The sequence below is a fragment of the Cavia porcellus genome, unplaced genomic scaffold, assembly GCF_034190915.1.
Source record: "Cavia porcellus strain 051 isolate PalLab524CR breed Dunkin Hartley unplaced genomic scaffold, mCavPor4.1 scaffold_17, whole genome shotgun sequence".
Taxonomy (NCBI): Eukaryota; Metazoa; Chordata; class Mammalia; order Rodentia; family Caviidae; genus Cavia; species Cavia porcellus.
In genome coordinates, this window is record NW_026947500.1 from 66363350 (window position 1) to 66371452 (window position 8103).

Below are 8103 nucleotides of genomic sequence, written 5' to 3' on the forward strand. Positions count from 1 at the left end.
TCTTTAAGACATTCTTGCTGATGGGTCAGGTAAGTGAGAATTTCCAAATATTTCTGGTGCAATGTTGGGAATAACATTGGGAATTTCGAAAAGCAAAAGGAAAAAACCGTGAGCTATCAGAGCAGAAAATCTAAAAGCTCGAGTTGACTAAGTCACATGGGGGGGTTGGAATCGTAGAAAAGGCAAGTCTCGGGAGTAAATACTGTGAGCAGTTCCTATGCTCATGATCTGATCTGTGAATCAGGTTTACACTTGAAGGCTTTCAAAGTCCTGCAGCCAAGAGCGTTGTCAGGCTCTGGGCAGAGTCTTCTTTTACAGGTTTTATCCAGAAAGTCTTTTTAGAGCTCTCTTGACCTCTTTATTCCTCAAGCTGTAGATGAAGGGATTCAGTGTACATCACCGAGGCTGATGCACATGAGTATGACTCCTGTGTGCAGAGCTAAGGTACACACCTAAGGCCGTGCAATAAAATAAGGAGACCACTGCGAGGTAAGATGCGCAGGTGGAAAAGGCTTTATGCCCCGCTGAGCTGAAGAGATGGCACACATGGAGGAGACGATCTTAGGGTAAGAGTACAGGATGCCAGCCGGGGAGCCAGTCCCCAACAGCACAGGTGCCAAGTGCACCACAAGGTCATTGAGTACATTCTCAGCACAGGCAAGCTGGGCCACCTGACTGTTCACAGGAGAAGTGTGGCCCTTCCAGCTCCGTGCAAAAGGACAGACACAGCACCAAGAGGCTTTGGAATGAGGTGTGCAGGATGCTCGCCATCCAGGACACCAGCACCAGCACCACACAGAGCAATGGGTACATGACGACCATGTAACTCAGGGGGTGACAGATAGCCATGAGATGGTCATAGACCATGACACCCAGGCAGAAGTTGTCCAGCTCTGCAAAGAGCAAGAGAAAGCACATCTGGGCGATGCAGCCTGGGTAGCTGATAGCCTTGCTGTGGGTCTGGATGTTCACCAGCATCCTGGGGACGCTCGTGGAGGTGAAGCCGACGTCCACAGAGGACAGGTTGGAGAGGAAGAAGTAATGGGCGTGTGCAGGTGGGGGTCGGAGACGATGGCCAGGAGGATGAGCAGGTTCCCGAGCACCGTGGTCAGGTACATGGAGAGGAAGAGCCCGTAGAGGAGGGGCTGCAGCTCTGGGTCCTCTGAGAGTCCCAGAAGGAGAAATTCTGAAGTTCTGGTGCTGTTTCCTGCTTCCTCATGGTGGGTGCAACACTGTAAGTAAAAGTCCACTTAGTAGGTGCCGTTGTGTGGATGGGTGGTAGTTTCAGGGAAAGCAGGTCGCATCAGTGCTCTGCACACAGATGCATGCTACCCATATAGTTGAAGTGCTCTTATTTACATGCTTATGTTTAGAGATAATTCTGTATGCTTTAATATCTCATACCCACAGGATTTGAAATTTCTGCTCAGCTCTACACCTTTCCCTATGAGGCCATGCGTTTCACAGTTTTAATGAGAAAGTACTTAATACATTTGTGTACTGGCCATGTTCCGACCCCTGTCTGTAAAATGATTCGCTCCTGCGGATAAACAAACATTCCTACTTCCCAGTCATGGACATAGAACACAGGGAGAGAAGAAAACCACATATCTATGACCTGTTTTCCGTGAAACTACCACCCAGCCATGCAATGGCATGTACTAAGTGGATTTTATTATCAATTACGCCTCAATAAAACTGCTTGAAAAAGAAATAGTCACAGAAGACCCCACGGGGTGAACACATCATGAAAACAATGCAGGTAGGTGTGGATAGGAGGTGTGTGTATGTGTGTGTGTCTGTGTGTTGCTCTCGATGAAACCTAGAATCTGGGGCATGCTAGGCTGTTCTTCTGCCACTGAGCTACACCTGAAAGTTCACAGTCAGGCAGGAATAGGTGACATGTGAACAGAAGCCAGGAGGCCACCTGTGGGAATTTTACCTGGCAGAGAGCAAAACCAGTGCAAATGCCCTGAGACACGTTCAGATTCTCGAGGCCATCAAGGAACCAGTGTGTGGAGGTCAGCGAGAGGGGCAGGGTGCTGAGAGACAGCAGACAGGGGCACTGAAGAGTGAGGTGCTGAGAATGCTGGACCCCAGGAACCCCTGTTTTGTGGTGCGCACTTCTTGCACATTGTTAATGTTTGTTGCAAAGGCATCCTGTGGACTCAGAGGGAAACTGCTCCCTGCCCTTCCTGGTTGACTTTTCCTCTGTGTTGTGAGAGTAACTCCAGGTCCTCCGCTCTGAGGCTTGTGCTCTTGGGGGTGCACACTGCCACAGCACCCCGACATTCCCAGCACACCCACGGGGCCAGCACTGTGCACACTGGGAGCCCAGGGGACCAGGTAACTGCCCCTTTGCTGTGCCAGGCTGAGAATCTGCGCTCTGTAACTGTGCAGAATAATAAATAAGCAGGGAGACAAAGTTTGTTGCTTTTTTTTTCTAGTTTGCATTTGAAGAAACAAACGTCAAGAGACACAGAAATGAAAGGGAAGAGAGAAAGCCAGTGAGATAATAAACTCAGACGGAGCCCGAGGAAGCGGAAGGAAGCCAGTGTGTCTACGTTTCCAAAAACAAAAAAAGCCAAAAGACATAAAAGTATCCACGGTCACAGGCAGTGATGCCATCAGGCTTACAAAAGCCACATGGAAAGGTAGTCCCCAGACCAAAGGGACTCAAGGGACTCAACAAACAATCAACCATGGGGTACACAGACACCCCAGTAACAGCTAAGCGCGTTTAATGTGAGAGAGAAGCATTCCCTCCGCTTAGTCCATAGTTTCTGGCCGGTCTGTCTCGCTGTGCTCCAGGGCAGCAGAGGCCTCTGTGCACCTCGGAGCCCTCTGAGGGCAGCTGGCAATGAGCAGCGCAGGTGCCTCTGCTCAGGGCTTGCACGTTGCCCCTGACCCTCTGCACCCAAGGGCTCAGTCCAGGGAGGGCTGCCTCCTCGCGTGTGGTGAGACCCCTCCGGGTGTGCAGCCTGTTGCGGTCCCTGGACACCTCTCGGTGTGACCTGAGGTGCTAAGGGTCTCCTGGGTGAGGAGCGCGGTTTGAGCTTCACAGCAGCACGCGAGCGAGGAAGAATATAAAAGTCACCCGCAGCGGGCGAGCACAGCCCCATGGGGTGAGGAGAGGGGTGCTGTGAAATAGTTCATCTGGGGAGTATTACAGGACTTCAAAACAAGTTAATAGGAAATCAAAAAAAGTTACTATTATACCTCCTGCTAATTTTTAAAAATTTTCCCCTTAATTAAAACTACCATAAGAAATAACTAAATAATTTGTTTTTAAAGAATAAGGGAGAGATTGAGATAAAACAGGACATAACAATATAACAATACGGGTCAAAGCATGACTGTTTCAGCAACCTAGTGCTTCACCACCACATAACCCGACTTAATAGTAGTTACCATAGTGTCTGTCTTTTTCCTTGAAATATTTGAATAAAACTTCATATACTATAGCTTCAAATATTTCCATATCAAGAAGCCCAGAATAAAGACTTTCCAATTAATAAGTGAAAACTTTATAAGGCTTCAAGGCCACATAATGGGGAATCATGATTACCACATATTTTTATATATTTGAATCATTACTTACATTAGGGAAACTATTCGGTATTCACACATGCGAGATTGATTTATTTCACTTATGAGTATGGTCTCAAGCTGCGCCCATTTATTGATAAATATCTCAATGTGATCCTTCTTTATAGCTGAATAATACTCCATTGTATAGAAATACCACAACTTTTTTATCCATTCCTCAGTTGATGGACACTTGGATTGTTTCCAAGATCTGGCGATTACAAATTGTGCTGCTATAAACATAGGTGCACATATATCCCTGTGGTATGATGCTTTCAGTTCTTCTGGGAATATGCCTAGAAGTGGAATAGCTGGAATAAACGGGATTTCCAATCCCAACTTTTTGAGAAATCTCCAGACAGACCTCCACAAAGGCTGTACCAGTCTACACTCCCACCAACAGTGCAGGAGAGTTCCTTTTTCCCCACATCCTCTCCAGCATTTGTTGTTGTTGGTTTTCTTGATCCTGGCCATTCTTTCAGGAGTGAGATGGTATCTCAGTGTGGTTTTAATTTGCATTTCTCTAAGGACCAAAGATGATGAACATTTTTTCATGTCTTTATTTGCCATTTGTATTTCTTCATCTGGGAAGTGCGTATTCATCTCAGATGCCCATTTTTGGATTGGATCTTTGAATTTTGGAGGTCTGAGTTTCTTTAATTCTTTATATGTTTTAGACAAGAGGCCCTTGTCTGAGAGAGAGTTCACTAAAATCTTTTCCCATTTTGTGGGTTTTCTTTTCACTATGCTAGAGATTTCTTTTGACATGCAGAAACTTTTTAATAAGAAGTGGTCCCAGTTATTGATTCTGGGAAGTATTTCCCGTGCGATTTGAGTCCTGTTCATGAATTCTCTACCTACTCCTATGTCTTCAAGGTTTCTACCTAATTTGTCTTCCAATAGATTTAATGTTTCTGTTTTAATATTCAGATCTTTGACCCATTTAGATTTTAATTTAGTACATGGTGATAGACATGGGTCTAGCTTTAGTTTTCGGCAAATGGAGAGCCAGTTTTTCCAGCACCATTTATTAAAGAGACTGTCGTTCTTCCAGTGAACCTGCTTGGCTCCTTTATCAAAGATAAGGTGGTTGAGTGTGTTTGTAGTTGTGGTTGTATCTTCTAATCTATTCCATTGATCTTCAGCTCTGTTTTGATTCCAATACCATGTTGATTTTACTACTGTTGCTTTGTAGTATAACTTCAAGTCAGGGATTTTGATGCCTCCTGCTTTGTCTTTGCTGCTTAGAATTGCCTTTGCGATTCTAGGTCTCTTCTGGTTCCAGATGAAATTTAGGAGTGATTTCTCTAGATCTATAAGGTATGTTGACAGTATTTTTATTGGGATTGCATTGAATCTGTATAACAGTTTTGGGAGAATGGCCATTTTCAAATGTTTGTTCTTCCTATCCATGAGCAAGGGATGTCTTTCCATTTTCTGAGATCATCTTCAATTTCGTTTTTCAGTGTATTATAATTTTCACTGTATAAGTCTTTCACTTGCTTCGTAAGAGTAATTCCTAAATATTTCATTTTTTTGCTTGCTAATATGAAGAGTGTATTTTCTCTTATTTTCCTCTCTGTGATTTTGTTGTTCGTGTATAGGAATGCTATTGATTTCTGAGTATTGATTTTGTATCCAGCCACATTACTGAATTTATTTATTGTATCTAAGAGTCTTTCCATGGAGTTTAGGGGGTCTTCTATGTAGAGAATCATGTCATCTGCAAACAATGATAATTTAACTTCTTCTTTTCTTATCTTTACCCCTTTTATTTCTCTCTCTCTTGCTTAATTGCTCTGGCTAGTACTTCCAGTACTATATTAAATAGGAGTAGTGATAAAGGACATCCTTGTCTTGTGCCTGATTTTAAAGTAAAGGCTTTCAATTTTTGGCCATTTAGTATGATGCTGGCTGTTGGTTTGTCATAAATGGCCTTTATTATATTGAGGTAAAGACCATCTATTCCAACTTTCTGTAAAGTTCTTATCATGAATAAATGTTGGACCTTATCGAAGGCTTTTTCTGCATCTATAGAAATGATCATGTGATTCATATTTTTGGCTTTATTGATATGGTGGATTACATTTATTGATTTGCGTATGTTGAACCATCCTTGAATTCCTGGGATGAATCCCACTTGGTCATGGTGTATAATCTTCTTGATGATTTGCTGGATCCTATTTGCCAATATTTTATTGAGGATTTTTGCATCTGTGTTCATTAGGGAGATCGGTCTATAGTTCTCTTTTTTAGTTGGGTCTTTCTCAGGTTTTGGTACTAGAGTAATATTTCCTTCCAGGAATGACTTAGGAAGGATTGCTTCCCTTTCAATTTCATTGAATTGTTTGAGGAGTGTCAGCATTAGGTCTTCTTTGTATTTCTTGTAGAATTCTGCAGTGAATCCATCTGGGCCTGGGCTCTTCTTGGTGGGTAAGGACTTAATTACATTTTCAATTTCATTAACAGAGATTGGGTTATTCAACAGTTTTACATCCTCTTGATCTAGCTTTGGTACTTCATATGTTTCTAAGAATCTGTCTATTTCTTCTGTGTTATCAAACTTTTGAGAGTAGAGGTTTTCGAAATAGGTGTTGATGATCTTCTGTATTTCTATTGGGTCTGTAGTGATTTCACCTTTTCATTTCTTATTGCATGAATTTGAGCTTTTTCTTCCCTTTTTTAATAAGGTTGACTAGGGGCTTATCAATTTTATTTATTCTTTCAAAGAACCAACTCTTTGATTCATTGATTCTTTGGATGGTTTTCTTAGTCTCTATTGCATTGATTTCTGCTCTGATTTTTATAATTTCCTCTCTTCTTTTGGCTTTGGGCTTGACTTGCTCTTCTTTTTCTAGCTGTTTGAGGTGTAGCATCAAGTTATTTATTTGTATTCATTCTGTTTTCCTGATGTGGGAACTCAGTGCAATAAATTTTCCTCTCAGAACAGCTTTCATTGCATCCCACAGATTCCAGTAAGTTGTATCTGCATTTTCATTTTCTTTTAGGCATTGTTTAATCTCTTCTTTAATTTCTTCTGTGACCCACTGGTTACTCAAGAGTGTGTTATTCAGTTTCCATGTGTTTGCGGGATTTTTGCAGTATCTTTTATCATTAATTTCTAATTTCAGAGCACTATGATCCGATAACATGTAAGGGATGATTGCAACTCTTTTGCATTTGTTTAAATATGTTCTGTGAGCTAATATATGGTCTGTTTTAGAGAATGATCCATGTACTGCTGAGAAGAATATGTATTCTGATGTTGTTGGGTGGAACATTCTGTATATGTCTATCAAATCCATTTGTTCGCAGGTGTGATTCAGTTCTGTTATTTCTTTGCTCAGTTTCTGTCTGGTTGATCTGTCCCTTGGTGTCAATGGCGTATTAAGGTCTCCTGTTACAATTGTGTTACTGATAATTTGACTTTTCATTTCTGTTAATAGTTGTTTTATATAACTGGGTGCTCTGGAGTTTGGTGCATATATATTTAAGATAGTTATCTCTTCCTCTTGGAGTTTTCCCCTTACGAGTATGTAGTGACCTTCTTTGTCCTTTATGGTCATTGTTGGTTTAAAGTTCACGTTGTCTGCAAACAGAATGGCTACTCCTGCCTTTTTTTGGATTCCTGCTGCATGAAGAATTGTTTTCCATCCTTTGACTTTCAGTCTGTGAATATCTTTCTGGGTTAGATGGGTTTCCTGTAAACAGCATATGGTTGGATTTTGTTTCTTGATCCATTCTGCTAGTCTGTTTCTTTTGATTGGTGCATTGAGACCATTTACATTAATGGTTATTACTGTTAAATGCTGGTTTATTATTGACATGTTATCTCTCTGCTGTTGCATCTTTATCTTTCTGTTCTGTTTAATTATCTGCTTTGCTTAGTGGTTTTTTCCTTTGTGTATCTAAACTGTCTTTCAATATTTTTTGCAGGGTTGGTTTGGTGTTCATGAAGTTCTTCATCTGTTCTTTGTCATGGAAGTATCGTATTTCCCTTCAATTTTGAATGATAGTTTTGCAGGATACATCAGTCTAGGTTGGAAATCATTTTGCTTTAGGATCTGGAATACTTCACTCCATGCTCTTCTTGACTTTATCGTTTGTGCTGAGAAGTCTGCTGTGATTCTGATAGGTTTTCCTTTATAAGTGATCTGTCTTTTCTCTCTGACAGCTTTTAATAATCTATTCTTGTGTTGGATTTCTGGGATGGTGATTATTATATGTCTGGGTGTAGTTTTATTTTGGTTATGACTATTTGGAGTTCTATGTGCTTCACTGATCCTGATGTCAGTTTCTGATCTCATGCTTGGGAAATTTTCAGCTATTACTTCTCTAAATATCCTCTTGACATCCTTTATGTTGTCTCCTTCTTTTTCATTAATCCCTATCATTCTTATGTTATTCTTCTTTGCATCGTCTTGCAATTGTTGAATTGTTGTTTCCTGATTCCTTGTTATTTTTAAAAGATCTTTCCTTTCCTGTTCACTAGCTGCAATCCTGTCTTCAAGGTCT

At 41.3% G+C, this 8103-nt stretch overlaps 1 pseudogene; it reads right to left on the bottom strand.

Moving 5' to 3' along the window:
- Positions 1-396: 396 nt before the first annotated feature.
- Positions 397-1508, bottom strand: LOC134471149 (olfactory receptor 7A10-like; annotated as a pseudogene).
- Positions 1509-8103: the final 6595 nt, after the last annotated feature.